The following is a 23,310-nucleotide window of genomic DNA, read 5'->3' as shown; positions in this document are numbered from 1 at the left end:
TACTTAGGTTCTTTAGACTATGACTTAGATTGCACTGGATGCAACTTGGTTTCTTCTAGAAATTTTGGAGACTCAGAAGGTGAAGTTAGCTGACTTCCAATTAGATTTGGTAATGTATCAAGTTCATAATAGATAAACTTTCTATAATCCTCAAGTTCTTTGTTGCTTTCTTCTTCACTCTTTTCTGCAAAATCATCAATTCTTATATGTGCACTTTCTATGATTTTATGAGTTGATAAATTCAAACATATATATGCTTTACTTCTGTAGGAATATCCTAGAAATATGGCTTCATTACCTTTCCTAGATTCCTTCAAGATATAACATTTGCTACCAAATATTTTCAAGTAACTTACATTAGGTTGGTAGCTATACCATAGTTATAAGGAGTTTGATTTGAATCTTTCTTCAGTTGTACTCTATTCAAGGTATGCACTACATTACTAATTTCTTCCTTATTGTATTTGATTACAACATTCTTTTCTATCATCAAAGTTCTTACACATTCCATCATGGATTTGTTCCTTCATTCAGCTATACCATTCTATTGTGGTGTACCAGGGGCTAATACTTGTCTTTTAATTCCTCTTTCAATACATAATTCATTGAATTCATTAAAAATAAATTCACCATCTTTGTCTGATCTCAAACACTTCAATTTCTTTCCAATTTCCTTCTTCACTCTTGCCAGATACAACCTAAACTTTTGAAATGCTTCAGACTTATCTTTTAGATACATTATATTCATCATTCTAGAGTAATCATCAAAAAAAGAATAAAATACTTATCTCTACTATAGCTCTTAATTTCAATAGGTCCACATAAGTCAGTATGAACTAGCTCCAAGACTTTTCAGAATGATAGTTTTTGCTTTTGAAACTTGTCTTGCCCATCTTACCAATTTGATAATTTTTGCATAGGCCCATATGAGGTTTCCTCAAACTTGGAATACCTCTCGCTCTTTTGTTTGGTTACCAGACCCAACCATATTTCCTTTTCCATCTAGCAGCTTGGCCTTCCCATTCATGAATTCTACCTTGAATCTAATGTTATTTAATTGTGCCACACTTAGTAGATTATGCTTTAGTCCTTCAACCCAATAATTGTTATCACATCTAAGTTCATTGATTAGTGAGATACAACCTTTTCCCTTTATGAAACATGGTTCATTATTTCCAAATCTCACACTTCTACCATCATAGTGAACTCCATATGTTTAAACTTTGTTTTGTCACCAATCATATGATGTGAGATACCACTATTAATAATCCATGTATCATTTTTGCTAACATCAGAGATAAGTACCATTTTATCTCCTTCATCATTAGATTCATCTTTTACAATAATATAGACCATCTCATCATCATTACTACTATCTGAATCTCTAGCCATAAAACAAGATTTCTAACTTTCGTCCTTAGTCCTTGAAGTTCACGAAATCCTACTTTCCTTTAAACTTTTTGTGCTTATTTTCATCTTTGTATTCTCTATTTGGAAATATTGCAACAATGTTCCCAACCTCTTTACAAGAAAATAAGATTAAAGGAATTTTACCTTTACACTTTCCTTTGCCTTTGGGATACCTTCTTGCAAGTAATGCTTTAATGGCTTTAAGATCACTGTTTGAACTATCTTCCTCTTCACTTTTAGATTGTTTTCCTTTTGATCTTTAGATTTCTTATTGAGTCAAAACATGGCTTCAAATGCAAAATCAAGATTGCTAGAACTAGGAATATATTTATCATAGCTATCTAGCTTAAATGTTGTCAATCTTCCAGCTACTGCATCTAATGTTATATCATTCCTTGGATTGCATCTCAAACTCAGAAATGATTTTCATGTATTAACCAAGTGAACTGATTTTACACTACATCTTAACAAAGTTCCTTTAATAACCAAGTGAGCTCAGTTAACACTGGTTCCATCCAACATTTCCTTTATTACCTGAGTGAACTTGGTTAACACTCAACTTCTATGATCTTTTCCTTGATGCCCAAGTGAACTTGATAGTCACTACCTTATGAACTTGGGAAACTCTAGAATTCTTGTAAAATGTAGGAAACTATCTTCATTGCTTGAGTGAGCTCGACATACATTGTCTGGTAGAGATATGAAATTTTGTGTAACATCATAGATAATATACAATTAACCAATTGTTTTTAACAATTAGAAGAAGAGGTTTACATAGAAAATCTTGAAGGATTTATTGATGCTAAAAACAAGAACATGGTATGTAGACTACACAAAGCTTTATATCATTTAAAGAAAGCCCCAAGAGCATGGTATAAAAGGCATCACAATTATCTTGTGAAGATTAATTTGAGAAGATTGATGATAACAAAAATATGTACTTGAAGACAGAAAGAGGTCAAGATACATTATGTAAGATATTTGCAAATGAAATGAGGAAATAATTTGAGATGTCTATGTTTGGAGAGATCAAGTTCTTTGTTGTTTTGCAAGTATATCATATGAAATATGGAATGTACATCACTCAGTCTAAGTATGTGAAGGAAATATTGATTTTTTTTTTGGATTAGAAGATTCAAAACCAGTTAGCACACCTATAGTGATAGGACACAAACTATCAAAGAATGGTGATTTTGCTGATGTAAATCAAACATTGTATAGTTCTACGATTGGCAAGTGCCAATATGTAGTACATAGCAAACATGACATTGCATTAATGGTTGGGATTGTTGCAAGATTTTTTGAAAATCCTAAGGAGAATCATTTAATGGTTGTTAAGAGAATTATGAGATATTTGAAAGGAATAGAAGACTATGGTATGTACTACAAGAAAAATGAAAATTTTGAGTTGAGAGCATATACATATGTTGATTTGGATAGAAAAATTGATGATAGAAAGAGCACAAGCGATGGAGCATTTTTCTTAGGAAAGAGGTTGGTAATATGGACTAGTAAGAAATAAAATTGCATATCTCAATCTACTGTTGAAGCTGAATATGTGGTTGTTGCAGTAAATTATAGAAATTTGGTATTGATCAAATAACTACTCAAAGGTATGAAGGAGGACATCACTAAAATTATGGTACTTTATTGTGATAATACAAGTGCTATTAACATACCAAAAAACCCTATGATGCACACAAAGACTAAGCACATTGCAATCAAGTATCATTACTTGAGAGAGTTAGTTCAAGACAAAGAAGTAAGGATGGAATATGTGAATACAAAAGAAAAAATAGCTAATATATTCAAAAAAGCTTTACCTAAGGATGCACATGAGTATCTTAGATGTACACTATAGGTGATATCCCTATCCAAAGCTACCTAAGAAGCATGAGTAGTGCCTTGCATCAACTAAGTTGAATGTTGTATCTTACAACTTGATGCAATGGATATTACTTTAGGAGCTTCCTAAAGTAATGAAGGAGATGAATTAAAAAATTTCTAGTCATGCGCATGGTGACATAGGGAGAAGCTAAATTGATTATACCTACATACAAAGATGACAAGACTTTGGCATTGTTGTCAAAGAGTAAGATGAAAATACTTGAAAATAAGTATAGAGAGATATAAGTACTAACAAAGATAAGTACCTAAATATCATAAAGAGGGATAGATACTCTAAAGAGGGAGATATAAGAAAGAGGGAGCAGTAAAGGAAATTTTAAAATCTCGCATTACCCTACACAAAGGAAGGACATACACTACATTGATAGAGGGAGAAATTTAAAAGATTTATTTTCTTTTTGGTATTGTTGTTGGTATTGGTTTTTCATCAATGCCAAAGAGGGAGATTATTGATATAATATTGTTTTGGAGTGAAGAATCTATAATATGTTTTGAAGTAAAGAATTTGTAATGGAACAATCATTTTTTTCAATGATGTCAAACCTGCTACCTGCTAATGAGACAATTGCTTTTTGGTCTGAAAGCTATTATTTAGTTGATTGATGAAGAAGATTTGAAAAGAGGAGATAACAATAGCAGCTAGAGAAAGGTTGAGTTATTTGGTATGTCAAAGAAGCACTAAGACCAAGTAAGACATTGACAGTATAGTGAATTTTTTATCTACTTAAAGTCTAAAATGAAAGATCACTCAAGTAAAGACTGGAAGAAGATCAAGTAAGAAAAGTGTCTACCAAGCCTTGCCAAGCAGTCAGTGCAAGCCGAGCAGAAATCAATAGAAGTCGAGTGAAAAATAAGAGGTGCCAAGAAATAATGAAAAATAATGCATGAAAAGTGATTGTTAGTATATACCAAGTAAAGTTTAGTTGGTGTTGAGCATCGATGAACTAGTGTTTTCCAAGTGAACTAGTGTTGACCAAGTGACAACAAATAGTGTTAAATTGAAGATTTGATGAATTTGAGTTGAGTAATTTGATTTAGTGAATTATGTGAAGCATATGGAAGATAGCTATGATGAGATGGTGGCACAAAATTCAAGGTAACCCATTTTGATGAAAACTCAAGGAAGATTGTAGAAGAAGTTTCTAGAGGAACCAAATGGAAAAGTGGGTAGATTCATTGTATCTTAACTAATCCTAACTAACCCTAAAATAGATGATTGTGGTTAAGGAAAAAAGATTTGAATTCTCTATTTATAGAGATAGTTGGTTAGAAGAAAATGTTGTCATATGTGAGAAACTAAGGAAGACAAGAAGTCTAAGGTATTGCTTCATTCAATGGCCAAACAGAGGTGATTGTAGTTGGCATGTAAAGCAAGAAGGCTTAAAAGTATGACTTCTTGAAGGATGAACAAGCTATTAGAGCCGAAGTGTGTGAATGCCAAGCATGATGGAGGACTAAAATAGAGATCTGTGATCTACAAGTGAGTTGTAATTTGTTATTAGATCAAGCCTTGGTGTTACTTTCTAATCATTGTATCATCCTAGGGTAAATCCTTTGGATTAAGGTTGACCTAATAGTCATTTGTAAATCGTTCAACTGGGTGACATTCTAATGGAATGATCTAAATTCATCTAACAAGGCTCACTACTAATAGGGTGATTGAAATCCTTAAACTAGGTCACATTTAACAGTGTGTATTGTTACCTTTAATAGGGTTAGTCTTTCACATGGCATCACATCAAAAGAATGAGAATTAGTAGCATGTTACTGGTGGTTTTTCCAAAATTGGGTTTCCACATAAAACCCTTGTTGTAAATTGTGTGAATATTCTTATAGTGTTTCATGTTTATATTTCTGCAAAGTTATTTTGACCTAGGACAGTGACCTACAATGTTTTAGTATTGTATGATCTAATGGATGCATGCATGATAAGGCTTTATGGATATGGGTCTACTAAGCATTGAAAAGTTTTATTTTTACATCTAGACCTTTGAAAACTAATTCACACCCCCACCCCCCCTTTTAGTTATTCTAAAGAATTCCAAAAAACATAATAATAAAACCATCCTAAAACTAAGGATATCATGTCAAATGAAAGCATAAACCACACCTCTACCAAGAACTCCATGCACTAATACATTTGAGGTCAAATTTTAACCTTTATTTTCAACCAAGGCCTATTTGGGCTTCTAAAATTCAAAATAAAATTGTTTATGAGCCCAATTTGGTCAAAATTTTGACCAAATAGGGCTAGTAATTTCATAAACAAAAAAAAAGAAAAAAGGAAAAAGATATTTTCACTATTTGTGAGGTTTGGAGGTCTGCGCACATAAGAGCTGGCTAGTTGAGGTGAGTTTTTTTTTAAGACATAAATGCGCCACATTTGATGCACATTTAGCTTTTACTTTGACATTTTATTGTAGGTTCTTCCATTAATGACATCTTGAGGAATGACATTCAACCATTGCATTTTACCAGCCCTAAATAGGTATGCACTTGATTTGGTATTTGATGTAGTAATTTTGTCAATTTGATAACATGCAGTGGTAATAATGTCCCTTTCCTTGTATTTCTATTTCAAAATAACCCCATAGAAAATACTCTTATCTTGGCTAATTCATTTTGAGAAGTTTCTTGCAACAATTGATAAACATTTGATTATTCACAAGAGAAATCACTCCTCAATGAGGGTTCTTGCAACGGTTTTCAAATATTCCCTAGCTGGTGTTTTAAATTGAGTTAAAAAGTAGGCATATGTGTTTGCTAGTTAAGTTTGAAAAATTGGTTATTGGGGTTTTGGTAATTGCATGTGTCATTTCTTGGCAAGTTTATGGGAGTTTTCTAGATGCTTTGTGGTCTGATTGAATGACCAAAAGTTCTGATTACAATTTCTTACCTTTGATAATGTAATTGAAACTAATTCCATTTTTGAAGGTTTTAAAGTTATATTATACCTATTTTCTAATTAAGTGGTCATGGTGTCAAACCCTCACTCTACTCAATAGCCAGATTTTATGTTTTCTAAATTTATACTAAAATATCACTTCTATTCAATTGTAAGCTTCAAGAAGTATATCATTATATCAAAGGGTAGATAATATTTTCTTAATATAATACCTCAATCTATTCTTATATATCAACAAGGATATTTCAAACTTGTAAATGTTGTCCAAATGAAGTTGTTACTTGATGATCTGCACTGACAGTATCACAAAGCTAGATGACCATATGGATAATATCCAACAACATATAACAACCCCCCTTTTAAAAATGATCATTATAAGAAAGCATTACAACACAAAATAAATGATAATATTTCCTCTTTTATAGATCAAAGTATTTTAATGAAACAAGATATTATATTCTAAAATATAATCACCTCCCTTCTAGCTATGCTCATTCTTAGAAAATGAGATACTACACAAAAAATGATAATGATCTATCTATTCTATGTAAGAAATTTAAGAAAATCAAATGCTATTTACAATAAAAGTTAACCATCCCCTCTTTTATCCATGCTCATTCTAAGAAACCAAGATGTGACTTAAATTGGTAACTATCAAAATTTAATCTCTTAAGAACTTGAATTATTAATACAATGATGCATCATTAGATTATGATAAAAATAGATTATGATAATCATATTTGCATATGTCCAAATAGATAATTAATTTTGAAAAGTTCAAGTGAGCAAAGTCCCATGCCAATAGATAAAGAGATTAAGTGAATAACTTATTTTTTGGCAATGATCTTGTTTATATGTTCCTCTCTTTCTTCATTCTTCTTACAAACAACCTTTTATATCCAAATATAAGTCACTTGACAATGAATTAAACATATAATGACTTCTCCAATGCCCCCACTCCCTTACACCCTTTAAGATCTTTCACAAAATCCACACCCAAAATGCTTCCAAAGGGCTTAAATGATCATGAACAATTTGATTTCAAACATTCATAAGGTTTCATGTACTTTTGTTGACTCCATACACCAACCTAACAAATTGAACTAATAAGGGGCTCTTCCTTGTAGCTCTATTTTGGGGTTTTAGACCAAAGCTCAAAAATATTTTAAAACAAAAGCCCAAATTGATGGAGAATTAAGACACCTATTATTGAACCCTATTAAACTTCAAAAACATAAACTCCCAACTAATCATTAAGGGACTCAAATACTAGGCCCTAGTTGAGGGAAAATAGGCCTAATTAGCACAACAAATTTCAATCTCACAAAAACTTAAAAGAACTGAACAAATAAACTTGGTAACACATTTACCTTATCAAATGCCTTCAAAATTCCAATTTTTGAGCTGCTAGCCATTGTGGAGATAGTTGATCCTTCAAACCCTTGCTCCCATGAGGGCTTCATTTCTCTTTCACCTACGCAAGAAACCTTGTCAATATTTTGCTCCTTACACATTTAGTAGACACTTTTTTTCAATACTTTCTAGCTAGATTCATGCTAAACCCACCTAGGACTTGTTGGAAAAATTTAGAAACTTGGTTTCACTAACTCCAACCTTTTGCATCTTAAAGAATGGTGAGTCTACTCTTGTTCCATAAGGTTTCAACTATGAAAAACTATCCAGTTTCATAGCAAAACTGACAGTACTATACAAATTGGAATAATTATGTACAAAACTTGATGAAAAAAAATACAACCTATACAAAAATAAAGCTAACTATTGTATCTAACTCTCATTTACATTAACCTTGCTCTATCAATCAAGAAAAATGTGAACAACAACAAGAATATAGCAAATTTACTAGTAAAACTCAGTTTTTAAACTTCAATTTTGCAAAAACTTGTTCCCAACCCTTACAATTGCCTTTGAAAAAGCTTAAATAGGATTTATAATATAATTACCACCTTAGGAAAGGTAAAACTACCTCACATTGCAAATATCTTACCTATTTCTCCAAGGTTGTCAAGTTTTGCAATTTTTACAATTTCATTACAACTTTGGGCTTTCTTGCCACCAATGGAGGAAATAATGAACTCTTATGATGTTTCAAACCTCATTACACCTCTCTCCACCTTATTTTATTCCTTATGACCATGCTGTGGTTGTTTGACCATCGTTGACCACCTAGGAAGTTTTTTGATGTTTTAACCAAGAAATTGAATGAAATGAATCCAAATTGCAATTTAAACCAAGAATTTAGGTAAAAAAACACACCTAGGTTATTAAGAACCTTTATTCCATAATCAAGTCCCAAATTTGAGTCTTTCAAGCCAAAACTAGGGTGCTTTTGCACCATCTATGGTGTGAATATGTGAGAGAGAAATCTCAAACAACAAGGAATACCTTTAAACCTTCCCTATCTCAACACAATGAGATCATATAGTCACTAGGGTACTTCACTCTAAAAATATACACAATTTGTTGTCTAACCAATGAGCAATGAGATCTTAACAATAAACCAATGATTCTAGGTACACCTTTAACATTAATATTAGTCCTAGACTTCATTCCACTATATATAAAGCTTAAGAAGGATCACAACCATGAGGTAAGGGAGAAAGTACCAAAATTTTAGTCAAATAAAAGTACCCAATCTGATTTCACCATAACCAAAAATTGATTAACTTATTCAAAAACCACACCATACCCTTCTACCCCTCTTCACTACAATGGATTGCATAATATATACCATATAAAATGACTTTTCAACTTCCTAAAAAATCCTATCGAAGAATACAAGCTTGATGACTATTCACATTCCAAGACTATCATTTTGCAAGAAAATGTTGTTAGCAACATTTTTTACAACTTTGCAATATTTTACAACTTTTTTCATTTTTGACATTTTATGCTACCACATGACTACTTGGCACCTCAAATAGGTCCAAAGGCTTAAAATGAGGCATTTAATATCATATTTTAATCCATATATGGCATTGCATGGTATTTTACACCTTTAGGGTCTTTGACTCACTTTGACCAACATTGATTGAAACATAGCCTTGGTCTACATGACCTTAATTGAACACACAATTATATGAAATTGAAATAACTATTTCACTAATCCTATCATGACTTAAAACATACTAAAGTGACTCAAAATTCAATGGAGATGGTTAGAGTGCTCTTGCACCACATGGCTTCTACACCTTGTGAATATATCTAAAGACATTCCCAGAATAACACTGTGCTAGTTGTATCACCCTTACTATTTCATTCCTCTTTCTTTTCCCTCTTACATATTCATTTTTGTAATCATTTTAATAAATACACCCTTATAATGTGACAAAAAAAATAGATAGAAGTGTTATCGTCGTGCCTTGATGAAATTATTTTAGTGTGTAGGTGGTGTTTATTTGGACAAGACCAAGCTTAGTTGAAGGTGGGTACACTATTTAAGGTGCATCTACTAGTAACTAATAATCATGCATGAATAGGCCAATAGAGTGAAAGAAGAGAAACTAGGTGTGGGCTGAGATGGTAGGTGTTAAGAGTAAAGGACAATGTTAGCAAACTATTCCAAGAAGTCATTGCTATAGAAAGTCCTAGGTTAATGTGTGGGAGTAAATGAGTTTGGGGGATTCCATGTGCTTAGAAGATAAAAACTATCCACTGGATGGCAGCACTAGCATTGTAATTTCAATAATAATGATTTTTCTAGTAGAAATATCTAGAGTAGTCATTTTAAGGGATATATTTAGTCACATGGCTGATCAATGAAGCTTAAAAGAGGAGAGCTCAAGAGACTACATAAATACTAGAATAGATCACTATAAAGAGTTCTTTGAAACTAGATGTAGAAATGTGTAAGCTTTAGAAATTATGGAAAAGGCATTTTCAAAAATAAAGGGGAAATGGAGATGGTTTGGGAAGAAATGTGCAAATTGGTTGGCCTAATCTTGTGAGCATGATTTGTGTGTGTATTTGTAAATCTTGTATAATCATGTAATAATTAATTTTTTTATATTATATGCAAGGTGCTATTAATGCTTGGATCTTTAAATTTTGTATATTTATAGCCCAAATATTTTCCTATTAAGAAAGATCATGCTTGCCAATATGAACCCAAAACAAAATAATGAGATCTAATTGCTAGATTGTGATCTCAGTTCCAAAAAAAAGTTGATAAATGTAATTGTCCTTGAAAAAAGTGTAAGGGCTTAAAGAATTGAAAAATTATAATCACAACAGCCTAGATTCATTGTAGACAACATAGTCATGTTGAAGGGGGACACATTTTTGTTGATTGGTGAATGTGGATTTCCAACTAGAGGAACATGGAGGTGTGAATATCCAAGCCAAGGATAATGCTTCCATGGAAGAAGATGATCTATGGAAAAGAACATAATTGAAGATGATGGTATTGGTGTAGCTAATAATGTGCCAAAGGACATGATTGAAGAAGATGGTATTGACACAGCTAATCAAGATGATCATGATGATGGTACTAGAACATCTAATAATGATGATGAAGATGGTCTTGATACACCCATACTTGACAAGGCATAAGAGCCCCTATACCAAGGATCCTAAACAACTCTTCTCTCTACTATAGTGTTGTTGGTGAACTTGAAGGTTATGAATAATTTATCCAATGTAGCAATGTCATGTATGCTAAGGTATGTCATTTTTGTCATCTCTAATGTTAGCATACAATTACTATTTATTATATTAACAAATCATATTTGTTTTTGTAGGTTGATAGGTTAGTTTTTGTTACCAGCATCAAATATTATGCCTCATTCATACCAAGAATTATCTACTATTATGAATCAAATTGGAATGAAGTATGAGACAATACATGCATGTCCCAATGATCACATTCTATATCATAAAAAACATAAATTTGTAATAGAATTCCTTGATTTTCATCTTAGTATATATCAATCAAATCAAATAACAAAAAAGGTACCTCAAAAGGTTCTTTAGTACATTCTTATTATTCCATATCTTGAACAATTATTCAAGTGCGCTAGCTTGGCACAATTTATGGACTACTATGCATGTAATAGAAGTAAAGATGACATTATGTGAATGCTTGTGGATGGTTCTACATTTAAGGACATATAATATAGGTGGCCAATATTTAAAGAAGAACCTCATAATATGAAGCTTTGATTGGCAACAGACAGTTTCAATCCATTTGGAGATATGAGATATGTTTACTTAGTGTGGCATTTTTTTGTTATTAAGAATAACATTCCTCCTTAGATGTCCATAAATAGGGAGAACATAATATTTTCAATAATTTTACTAGGTATTTTTTTCATTTAATAGTTATCTAAATTAATTTATAAACACCACATCAAAATGGTCATAATAATTATGTAATATTTCTATTCATTCAACTAGGTAAGTATCAAATTAAATATATGAATGTGTAGTTGAGCCCCTTATTGACTAGTTGTTGAAGTTATAGAATGGGGTCGCTATGTATGACATCTCTAGACCAATAGTACAAAGACAATTTTAATTCCATGCAATCCCATAGAATCCAAAAGCTATACCAAAGAATCTAGTGCACTGGATGAGACAGGGGTAAATTGGTCAAATGAAAAGTAAATCAAATTAAATAGTTGAGAAATTTAATGTTTTTTGTTAATTTCCAACATTAATTGACTATTTCTATTTTATATATCAAAAAATGATAACAATGTGCATGACATTTCATTGTAGCCTTCAAACCCTATCACAAAACCTGCATGTGACAAAGGCCATGATGTGTATCACAGTGGTGGAGGTATTAATTTTCTAATGTAAATAAATTATGTAATTATTAATAGAATTAAACATCTTCAATTGCAATTGGTCATGTAACCTTTTCTTTGAATATTTTAGAGCACGTTGAACATCATGGTAAATGAGTGGAGCATGTTTGAAGTGTTCAACATGTTGAGGTGGCGATTGATCAAAATATTGTTGTACATGATGTGGCATTGTCAAGTAAAGCAACATGTAGGTTATGTTCTACTAGTTAATGAAATACTTGTAATAGTAAAAAAAGAAAAATGTGAATTTAACCCATTTACTTGTTATTGTAGCAGACCCCCCTTTAGTGCAGCAGCCTTGTGTTGCTCAAAGCAAGAGGAAGCATCATAAATTGACATTATAGTCACAAGAGGAGGAGATTGAGGAAGATATTGATGCTCCTATCAACCTTTCCTTAAGAAATCTAAGAAAACAAAATGTTTTTTAAAAAAATTCTCTGTGATAAACCTTGTTGGATAATGAAAGAATGTTGTTTTAAGTAATTATCTATGAATGTTGCATATTAATATTGAATTTTATGTCATTTAATGAATATTGTTATCTGTTTATGAATTCTTGATCAGTGTTTAGTATTAATGAATTTAATATCATATTAATGAATGTTATGTGATTGTATTAATTGAATGTTATAGTTCATAAATGGATGAATAAATGAATGATGTATGCAATTAGTGTTGGAAATAATTAAGACTAGCTAGGTTACTGAGAGGGGAGGGATGAATTAGTAACCTCAAAAACTTTTAAATCAATTCAACACTTAACCATATAAATCATCCACCATTCATTCTTCTAATCTATTGCATGCATGAGAAAAGATAAACATTCATAACACATGAACACGATATTTTGGTGATCTAGAAACCTTCCAAATAGAAAGTAAAATTGGGATGGGGATGATACCCACAAAAATTCACTACTACAGTATAAAGTTATCCTATTAGGGCTTACATTGATCACTTCTGATGATCTGCCCTGTTAAGAGCAATTTGGACTACTAGGTCCACCTTGTTAGAGGTTTTATAAACATACAATGAAGTATGCACTCTGTTAGGAGATTTATACAAAGACTATTAAGTCTACCCTATTAAAAGATTTAGAAAATTGATTCACCTATCAAGATGAAATAATAGATCTAACTTACGACTTGATTGCATAATAGATCTTGAAGTACAGATCACCTCTTGTGACTGATATGTCCTTGCTACTCCTTAATGACCTTACATAATACTCTGCTCTATTGCTGATTTGCATTCACTCTTCTCAAGCATTAAATATCCATTCCTTAACATACTCATGATCATCATATTGAAAATGATACAATACATTACATATATACCATTCCAATAATTACAATTGCAAGGTCAGCTAAAACACAAGCAAACAAAATATTATTGAGTTAGCCAAATAGTAGAAAACTTGGGCTCTTCAAGCTGACTTGGTGACCTTCTGATACTTGGTGTCCACTACATTACTCGACATTGTCATGCACTCAGTAGAAGTAGAAGCTCGGTCCATACTAACCACACAATGTATCTTGGAACTCGATAACCATTGGAGATGTAGTAGATATAGTGTGACTCGATAAATATTGAATCCTTTGTTTACCTTATTGTCACTTGGTAAACACTACACATCCATCACTTAGTAGAAATTGACTTCATATCATGCAAACTGATAACTCAGTAGACACTATGAAGATCAGTAACAACTGCTTGTTCGGTTAACACTATAAGCTCGATATACACTACTCAACTTCCCATTCACTCGGTAGCTTCAAGAATACTCGGGAGAACTACTGAACTTACAAGGTAACCACTAAATTCTTGGTATAAACTATAGACTGAGTGATGATCTCGGTAAGCATTCCGAATTGAATAAGTATTGTCACTAATGACAAATACAATATAATTCCAACAATCTCCCCCTTTGGCATTAGTGACAAAAACACTTATGTGCCAAAATTTATGTACACTGATATACTAATTTTTGATTTTTCAAAATTGATCTTTGTAAAGCTTTTGTATACACATATCTTATATATCTCCCCCATACATATGACATAATATATACATTGCTTTTATCTATACATATATCAATCTATTTTCTCCCTTATTTCTCCACAAGTCTCTGAGTATCTCTTTACTTCCCATGTTCTTATTATCTCATACTCCCCCTTTTTGATAATAATGTCAAAGGGTATATGAAATATATTCAAATAGAGACATCAAAATGTGAGAGAAATTCAAAGTGTACCTTGAAAATAAGAGCCAATGTCTTATCCCAATTATCTTGCAAAATCTGGCAGGTGGAGAAGGCCACTTGAACTTCTGCAAAAAGTTTAATCATATGATTTGATACTAAAAAATTCTTATCTTGGACCAATGTTTTTGAATATGCAATATGTTTTAGCATTGGGTCCATAACTAGAAGGATCATATTTTGGATGTCAATTAGTGTAGAACTGATCTTGGCTTCCTCTCTAAGTAACTCTGCCTGCATTTTTGACAAAAAATTCACCTTCATGTGATGTGATTAGCTTGAACTCGAGTCAAGCTATAACCTTTGAGCACTAGCCTTCATGTCCACATCAATCTTATTCAATTTTTCTTTTATATCCTTGGTGTACTTGATAACATCACAAAGCTTACCAAAAAGTGATGTTACATTTGTGAAGGATTGATCAAGGTTGCTCAAAATTGAGGATACCTCTACTTGATTTATTGCAATGTGCTCAAGCACCTTATTGTCAAATTTCTCCTCTGCCTTTTCAATGAGCTTGTCTTGGCCAAAAGTGTCCTCATTGAACTTATTCATAGCTTCTTCTAATTGTAAAAAAATGTGTTGAGATGGATCAACATCAACACCTATATCCTTAGTAATTATATTTTTGGCATTCTCAATTATAGTAAATTCTTCATCTCTCTCTTCTCTAAGCTACTTCTACCTTGCTTTTTGTTCTAAAAGCTTACTAACCAATCTCATTTCATTAGCTGTGGTGTTATCTAGATCTATCTTAGGTATAACAATTTCTTTGTCCAAGTCTATGTCTTCATCAATTGCTTTCCCAGTAAGCAAAAGTTTTAGAGGAGTCTTTGGTTTTACTTCTATGCTTGCTTCCTTGGACTTAGAAATAGAAATAATAGTTGAAGTTGTTGGACTAGCAAAAAAAACTTGAATTGGTCCAACTAAAGAAAAACTAAGAGAAGTACTAGTTGTTTCCAAAACTGATGTGCTTCCCAAAAATGTAGTACCAATGGGTAATGTACAAACTAGAATATTTACAACTAAAGAGCTAACTAGAACAAAAATTGGTGTAGTTAAAGTTGTAGTAGAAAAAATTGTAGAAAAAACTGGCAAACTTACTGAACAAGCTATAGTGGAAGTTGACACAATTTGAGAATTGGCAGCTGTGCACACTGCTAAGGTAGATTGCTCAAGTGTTGATGAAGGCGGTTGTAGCTCTATAGATGAAGTGGTAGAAACTTTCATTGTAGATACCTGGAGCTGTGAGCTAGCCGATGTAGATGATATTTCTAATGTATTTGTAATCATTCCTGCTGAAGCTAACTCCAACCCTAATGATGTTGCTAGCTTAGGTGGAGAGTGAGGAAGGGAAGCAATGACTTCTGCTGCAATTTTCATTGGATAATATTCTTCATTTTCTTCCTTGTCTTCCTCATCAGCTTCTTCCTCTTTCTCTTCATCATCAACCCTTAGTGCCTAATAGTATTCAACATCAACAGTAGCACATGGAGTGTTATCATCTTCTTCATCATCACTATCACCATCATCATCCTTGATCTCAACTAGATCATCACTAGGCTTATGTAGATGATAGATGTTTCTCCACATAGTTTTTGCATCCCTCACAACATGCTCAATATCCTTGATTAAAATCAAACATGTGTGTGTAGACACCTAAATTTGATTACACTGCTTTGATAATCTAATTTAGCCATCTCTAAAGGCATCATTAATTAAATTCTTATTTAATTAATCCTTTGCCATCCCTAGTTGATTAATTTAATTAATCATCTATAGTCCTAATTGATAAATCAAATAATCTATTATTTATCAATTAAATCATTTTCTCCTATCTAATTCCAAAAATCCCCATTTATTAAATAAATCTATTTGATAAATGAAATCCTCAAATTCAAAAACCCCTAACCTATCTCTAATCCTCCATTTAGCCTAATCCACCCCATCCACCCATACTAACCAAGCTTAGCCGCTAACTCACCCACCCTCATTAATGCCATCCACTTGCACATCTCTAACATCTCTAATCTAATCCTAAACCCAAGCCTAATCCACCCCCTAATGTTGTCACATTCCTTAAACAAGTTTAAGAATTTCCTAATCCAAACCAAAGTCTCCCCTCAAAAAACCCAACCACTAAGTCATGAGTGCTCTTACAAAACATAAAAGACTCTTACAAGCCCACTCATGACTCTTACACCCATCTTCCACACTCTTCCCTCTTCCACACTCATTCCTCTTACATCCCTCTTACATACTCAACCCCACTCATCATGCCTTTAACCAACCCTTTACCCTACCCTCTCATACTCATCCTCTTTGTGACAAGTGTCACCTTCCCATTGGTGCTAAACAAGCACAATCCATGTGCTCTCCTTTGAGTGCATCCTAGCCCTCCTTAAGCCTTCATCCATCCTTGCATCTAAGCCCTCCATCCCTCTACCCCTTAGCCTATAAATTGAATCCCATCCCAAGCCATTTCATCAACAATCTTTGAGCTAAAGTTACCATGCCCTTTTGAGAGCCAAAAGCCATACCCATACCCTTATAATGCCAAATTGAGAGCTCACAAAGCTACCAATTTGCCATTACCCATCTCCATTGAAGCAGCTTTTGAGCATCTTGAGCATACATCCACAGCAAAAGGACACATCTACAGAATCAAGAAAGCATGGAGTGTTTTCTCTTGTGAGGTTTGCACTTCTTGTTTGCTTTCTTTGTCTAAGCATATATGTGAATTTAGTTTTTGGTTTGTGAATGTTTACTTTATTTGTTAATGTTCTTTGCATACTAATTCTTGTTCTACATTTTGGCACGCCCGGTGGGACCCCACTATGGGTCATTTAATCATCTTTTTTCATCTATATGTCATTTTTTTTTAACCATCTAATGTTTGTTGTTGTTTGAGTGTGTTGTGAGGGTGTTTTGCTTGTTTTTGCAGGTTAAAGATCGCACTTTGGAAGAAGAAATACCATCTTAAAAAAAAAAAATTCGCATTTTTCAACTTTTTTGGTGCAGTTTTGGTGTCTGCAACCTGTTCTATTTGCGAAAATTCACATCTGCACAAATCGACGTCTGCAAAAATCTGCGTCTGCGCAAATCGACGTCTGCAAAAATCTGCGTCTGCGCAAATCGACGTCTGCAAAAATTTGCGTCTGCACAAATCGACGTCTGCGAAAATCCGCATCTGCACAAATCGGCGTCTCTGCTTGTTACCTGTTTTCTGTGCCGCAAATCTATTCTGTCATCTTCGAATACTAGCGTCTCTGTATTTCAGCGTCTTTGTATTTTGGTGTCTCCGCTTGATACTCTCGCATTTTTACGCGTAGAAAAAATAGCAAAAAAAGTTAAAAATTTTTTTCCCATAGTTAAGCTCTCACTTTTGAAGATTTTGGCTAACTAACTAAATTTTTTTTTTTTTGTCTCATTGCAGGTTGGAGCACATATGGAACCACTAACCATATTTCTTGCAGGTTTTCATGTTGCTAAAAAATGAACTTGAATGTTTAACCATTTGTCTTTGAATGCATGTTGCTAAAAAAATGAACTTGAATGGTTAAACACATTTTCCATTGAATGAATGTTGCTCAAAACACACTCTTGAATGTCATGGATTAAAATCAACTTTCCTTGGAATGCATGCTTAAAACAAAAAATTCAATCTTGAATGCCAAGGATCAATTAACCATTGCAATATCAAACACTTCATTTGGAGCTTCTAAAATTGAACAAAACAAATCTCTTTTCCACATGCAATCTAGGTAAAGTTTGATTTTTGGACATTTAAGAAACTTTGTTAAGTTAAAATACAAATTTAAAAAAATCAATTTGAGTAGTTCCTTGGACTCACCTCTTTTCTAATCACCCATCAAATATTAACCATTGGTTGCAATCTCAGCGCCATTTATGGGGATGGGTCTACTTGAAAAAGGTGTTAAATGTTCCACAATCTAACTCACTAACTTGGTCTTTGAACGTTTGCTTTAACTTTGTCAAAATTCTTAAATGGCCAAAACTCTAGATTAAATTGATCACACTTCAAGTTTGGGCACTAAAATTGAACAACAACTGACGTGGAGAGCCTCCGGGCGCGCGCTTGAAATCGAATCTCACACACTTTTGTTTTGGGCTTAAAACAAACTCACACTCAATCTCGAATGCCTTAAAGAAAATTAATCGATACTTGACGTGGAGGGTCTCCGGGCGTGCGAGTTTGCTTTTGTTGACCCTAACTCTTCTTATTGTTTGCATTCTTTGATCGATTTACTTTTGTTGGCGCTTCAAGTTGGAATTGAACATTGTCTCTTAAACATGAGTGCTTGCAAAGTCTAGATTAGCACACATAAGAGTCAGTTGGTAAAAGAACAAGCGTGTTTTTTAGCCCAAGGTCATCCAAGTCTTCTCTCCCCTTGTTGTCTTTCGAGGCCATCTTGGGTGCATAAGATTAGGATCCAAAACCTTGTTTCTTTTTAGGAGGCTTGCTTGGGGATTTCATCACCCCTTGGACGACCTCAACTCCAGTGTTCCGACGGAGTATAAGAATCGGGAGGTGAATCGAAAGACACCTCTCTTGGGATCAAGATTTTGTCATTCGAGCTAAGCCTCAAGGAACTTTATACCCTTGAGAAGTGAAAGAGGAGAAGTGGGTTACCGCTCCTCTCAGCTGTGTGACATCCTTTTGGTCTCATCTACGGATTTGGGCCTCACGTACCTTGCGTATATCGAGGGCTCCCTAGCTAAATCAATTGTCAGCCTTGTAGAAAACCATCTAGGATGTTAATGTGTTTGGAGTGACTGATCGAAACATTTTTAGAACATACACACTCCTTGGCGCAAGTATCACATTTTGAGAACCACAAACTTCTATCTGGGTGTTCCTATCTATTGCTTGTTTTTATTTTACTTGTTGAATGAATGTTTGCCAAACTTGGTCAATCCTAGCTTAGGGTACACTTAGCGTAGTCACTGCCTATTTTGGAAGTTGAACAAGTTGAAGCAAAACAATTGAGATCTTTCCCAAAGCCAAGCAAATTCAAGAATTTATATTGAAACAACCCAAACCCAAACAGAAGTCTCACAAGGTCAAACTCAAGCCATCTCTAGCATACCAAGAACTTTCAGCCAAGAGAAAAGAAATAACACCAAGCCCATGAATTGCCAAACTCCACAAAGAAGAGGACAAAGCTACCGACGAAGCACTTCAAGAGGCTTGGTTAGAGTGCACCATCAAATTTAGCCAACATCCAGGAGTTAATCCTGCTTATGCCTTACCAACTAGGCATGATTTCTATGATTAGACACCCTTGTTTCTCCACATCTTCTTCAATAAGCTTCACTTTAGAGTCATCTTTGTAGAAAAGCCAGCCATCTTAGGTTATCCCCTTAAGCATTATTAGCTCATCCATCTCATTTAGAATCATACCATCTAGCCAGTAATCGAAAATCTGCACATCAAAATTGTTGTCACCTTGCTAAAAGTTTGCCATTCCTAAAATCTTCCAAATCCACCAATCTCACCAAGGTTATCCCTTTGGCAGAGCTTTGTCTAGGGTAATCTAGCTTTGTCACTTGTTATCCCTAATCACCTTGAGCTAAAGGTTGGGATCCACAAGTGGTCAATCTCATGTTCTTCCTAAAGGATCATCAGTCTATCCTTAAGTTGACACAATCACCACCAAGCTTGCACATAGGAAAGTAGACCTTTTGTGCTTTGACAACATATCTTTGAAGTTAGAATCCCCAACCCAATCCTCCTTAGGTTTTGTCATATAGCTTTGCCTCAACCTAGGAAATCATTTGCATAGAAAAGCCTTCCCCCTTTTGCATCCATCAGCATTATTGCATATCATCCCTAGGAGCATTTTTCATGCCACCCGTCACTCGCTTAGCCAAGAAGAAAGAAACAATGGAGCCCTATCATTTGGATCGAATAGCCTCACCCCCCTTGAGCACTCAGCCATCCTTCAGCCCAGAGCAAGCTATGCCATCACCTACTGACATTGAAGCTTTCATGAACCAACCAGGAAATGCAGTATTGGTAAACGCCATTATAGACAAAAACAAAGAGACAATCATGGCTAATTTTTGAAGGGACAATGTAGGAACCTTTGACTTTGGAAGACCCCCTCCATTATCAGATCCATCTCACCCGTTGTTTGGGCAGCTGCCACCACCCATAGGCTCTTATGATCCAAATTATCCTCAATATATTCCAAAAGAAGAGCCTCCAGCCAATCCATATGACCCAAAAGACCCAAACATACCATCATCCACCCAAGTTGAAATCTCCATGCCGCAAGCCAACCCAGCCACCACCACTCCATCCTTGGTTCATACCTCTCCGCTCCAAACCCCCTTTAATCAAAACACCTCACCGTTCACCCCCTTCACTATTGCTACTGCTCCCCAACCCAGCCTTCCAAATCCACCCATCTCCCAAATCAGTGCTAGCATCTTTGGCCAACCTCAGCAATATACAATAGGGATGCCACCCATGGGGCCAAGTAATCAACCTTTCATCGCCCCCAACTTGTTCACCACAGCCCAAAGTACAATCCCATCATTTCCATTAAGTCTTGGGAGCTCAATACCACTAGCCACAAATCCACAAGCTACTACCTTCACTCCACAAAGCTATCAAAACCCACAAGCTACTGCCAATCTTCTACCAAGCTCCCAAGTGACCCCAGCTCCCACCACCACTCTACCAAGCTTCCAAATCCAGCCACAAAGCTATCAAACCCCATCAGTTCCATTCCCAAGCTTTCAATTCCCACCACCAACTAATCCATTACCTCCAATTACCAACTACTTTTCAATGCCACTTCTAGGACGTAATCCACCACCCCATCCAACCACCAATTATTTGCAGATACCATCCCAAATGGGGGCACAACCCACATATATTGGTCAAACCCCACAAGCCCTCCGATCCTTCCCCAAAGCCTCACAACCATCTTATACCTTACCTCCACAAAGCAATCCATTTATCCCACAGCCAGCTTATGTTCCTCAATCCCAACCTCAAATCCCATATCAACAGCAAGCCTCGCAACACATGCAGCAATATGTGCCACCTCCCCCTCAACAACCCGTCATCCACCATGCAGCTGCCCAAACAATGTATAATCCCTATCAGGAAATCCCTCACAGCCATCCATATTCAGTGGCCACATCCAACACATACCTACCTCAAGGCACTCCTACATTGGGGGCACCCCAACCATCACCTATCAATTCAGAGTGAGAGCAAATGAAGACAGCTCTGAAAGCCATCCAAGAAGGGAATGATCCAAAGACATTCAAGTTTGAGAATGTGTGTCCTTACCCATTTGACAGAGCCATTACCCATTTGACAGAGCCATTACCACGACACCATTTCCCAAACACTTTGAGGTACCTAAATTTGACAAATTCAAAGGAAAAGGAGACCCTGTCACACATATCAAAGAATTTTACATGCATTTCCAGGACATGGCATACAATGATGTCTTCCTCTTGTGCCTTTTTCCCAAAAGCTTGGCTGGACCAGATCTTGAATGGTTTTATAGAATCCCCTATGGCACAATTAAAAACTTTGCTGAATTATCTGAGGCATTTGTAGCCCAATATGCCCATCTTGTTGAAACAGAGCTATCAATAGTTGATCTTGTCCACACCAAGAAAAAAGGTGGAGAAAGCCTCACCGAATACCTGCAAAGATGGCAAACCCTTACCACCCGCATATCCTGCACCTTGCCAGAATGCCATGTGGTGAAAATGTTTATTGATAATGCACATCCCAACTTGGCTCACCACATGATCATGAACTGTTTGCAGACCTATAAGGATATCAAAGAGAAAGGAATGATTCTTGAGCAAGGACTCATCAAAGATGGTGTGGTAAAGATTTACAAAGAGGCCAACCAAAATCAATCACATTCCAATGACAAGTCTAGGTATTAGAACAAAAACAAGCATGTTGCAACAAATGGGGTTATTGAAACCAGAAATGTGAATATCGTTGGTCCTTCTCAAAACCAGTCTAACCCACCATATCAAACAAACAACCAACAAGCTATCAATTACCAACAACGAAATAACCAAAGCTATCAAAACCACAATACAAGACCCAACTTTCAAGGGTCTAACAATCAAGCTAATGCCATCAATGTAGCTGCAGGGCAAAAGCCCAGATTCCAACCTGCACCTAGAAACTATACACCCCTTGGTGAGCCATTGGATGTTATTTTTGAGAAATTGGCTAAGGAAAACCTCATCAAATTTCCTCCTACCCAGCAAATTGATCCAAGCCAATCCAAAGTTGCATGGTACAAGGATAATGAGTATTGCAAGTTCCATAGGGTAAATGGTCACACCACCCTCAGATGCATGAAATTGAAAGACTATGTGCAGGACCTCATTGATCGGAAGGAAATCACTGTTGGTGCCCAAACCTCTCCCAATGCAGGCTTACAGATTTATCAAAATGCTTTTCCTCCACACAACAACCAAAATCTTGGAAAAGCACCTATCCAAAACAACACCAACAACTGCTAGCCAAACCAATAGCATGGGAAGAACAATGACCACACTTCATCCTATATAGACTATGGTAGCCTCATAGGTTGTATATCTGAGAAAGAGCCTTCTGTCAATGTTATCAATATCCGAGGACCAGACAATGAGTGTGCAGTCACCACTCGAAGAGCACAATTTAACATTGCAGGCCCACCAGTTTCATCAGCACCATCAGCTCCATCAAAAATCTGGTACAATATCTTGGAACACCTTGGGAACATGCTAGCCCAAATATCCATTTTAGACCTTCTCCGCACTAGTCCTGTGTACAAAGACATCCTTGACAGTGCTCTCATAGAATCCTGTGTCCCTTCTGATATCAATACTACTAATTTTAATAATCTTGTTGGACACCTTTCATCCTCATGTGCCCTATCTTTCAAACCCACCGACAACCCGCGGTTGAGCCAGATCACACCCTTCCGCTTCGCATAGCC

Source organism: Cupressus sempervirens, chromosome 1 (genome assembly GCF_028749045.1).
Source record: "Cupressus sempervirens isolate cs-2001-9-10 chromosome 1, ASM2874904v1, whole genome shotgun sequence".
Lineage (NCBI taxonomy): Eukaryota > Viridiplantae > Streptophyta > Pinopsida > Cupressales > Cupressaceae > Cupressus > Cupressus sempervirens.
The sequence above is the reverse complement of the archived record's forward strand: the minus strand, read 5'-3'. Positions refer to the sequence as shown.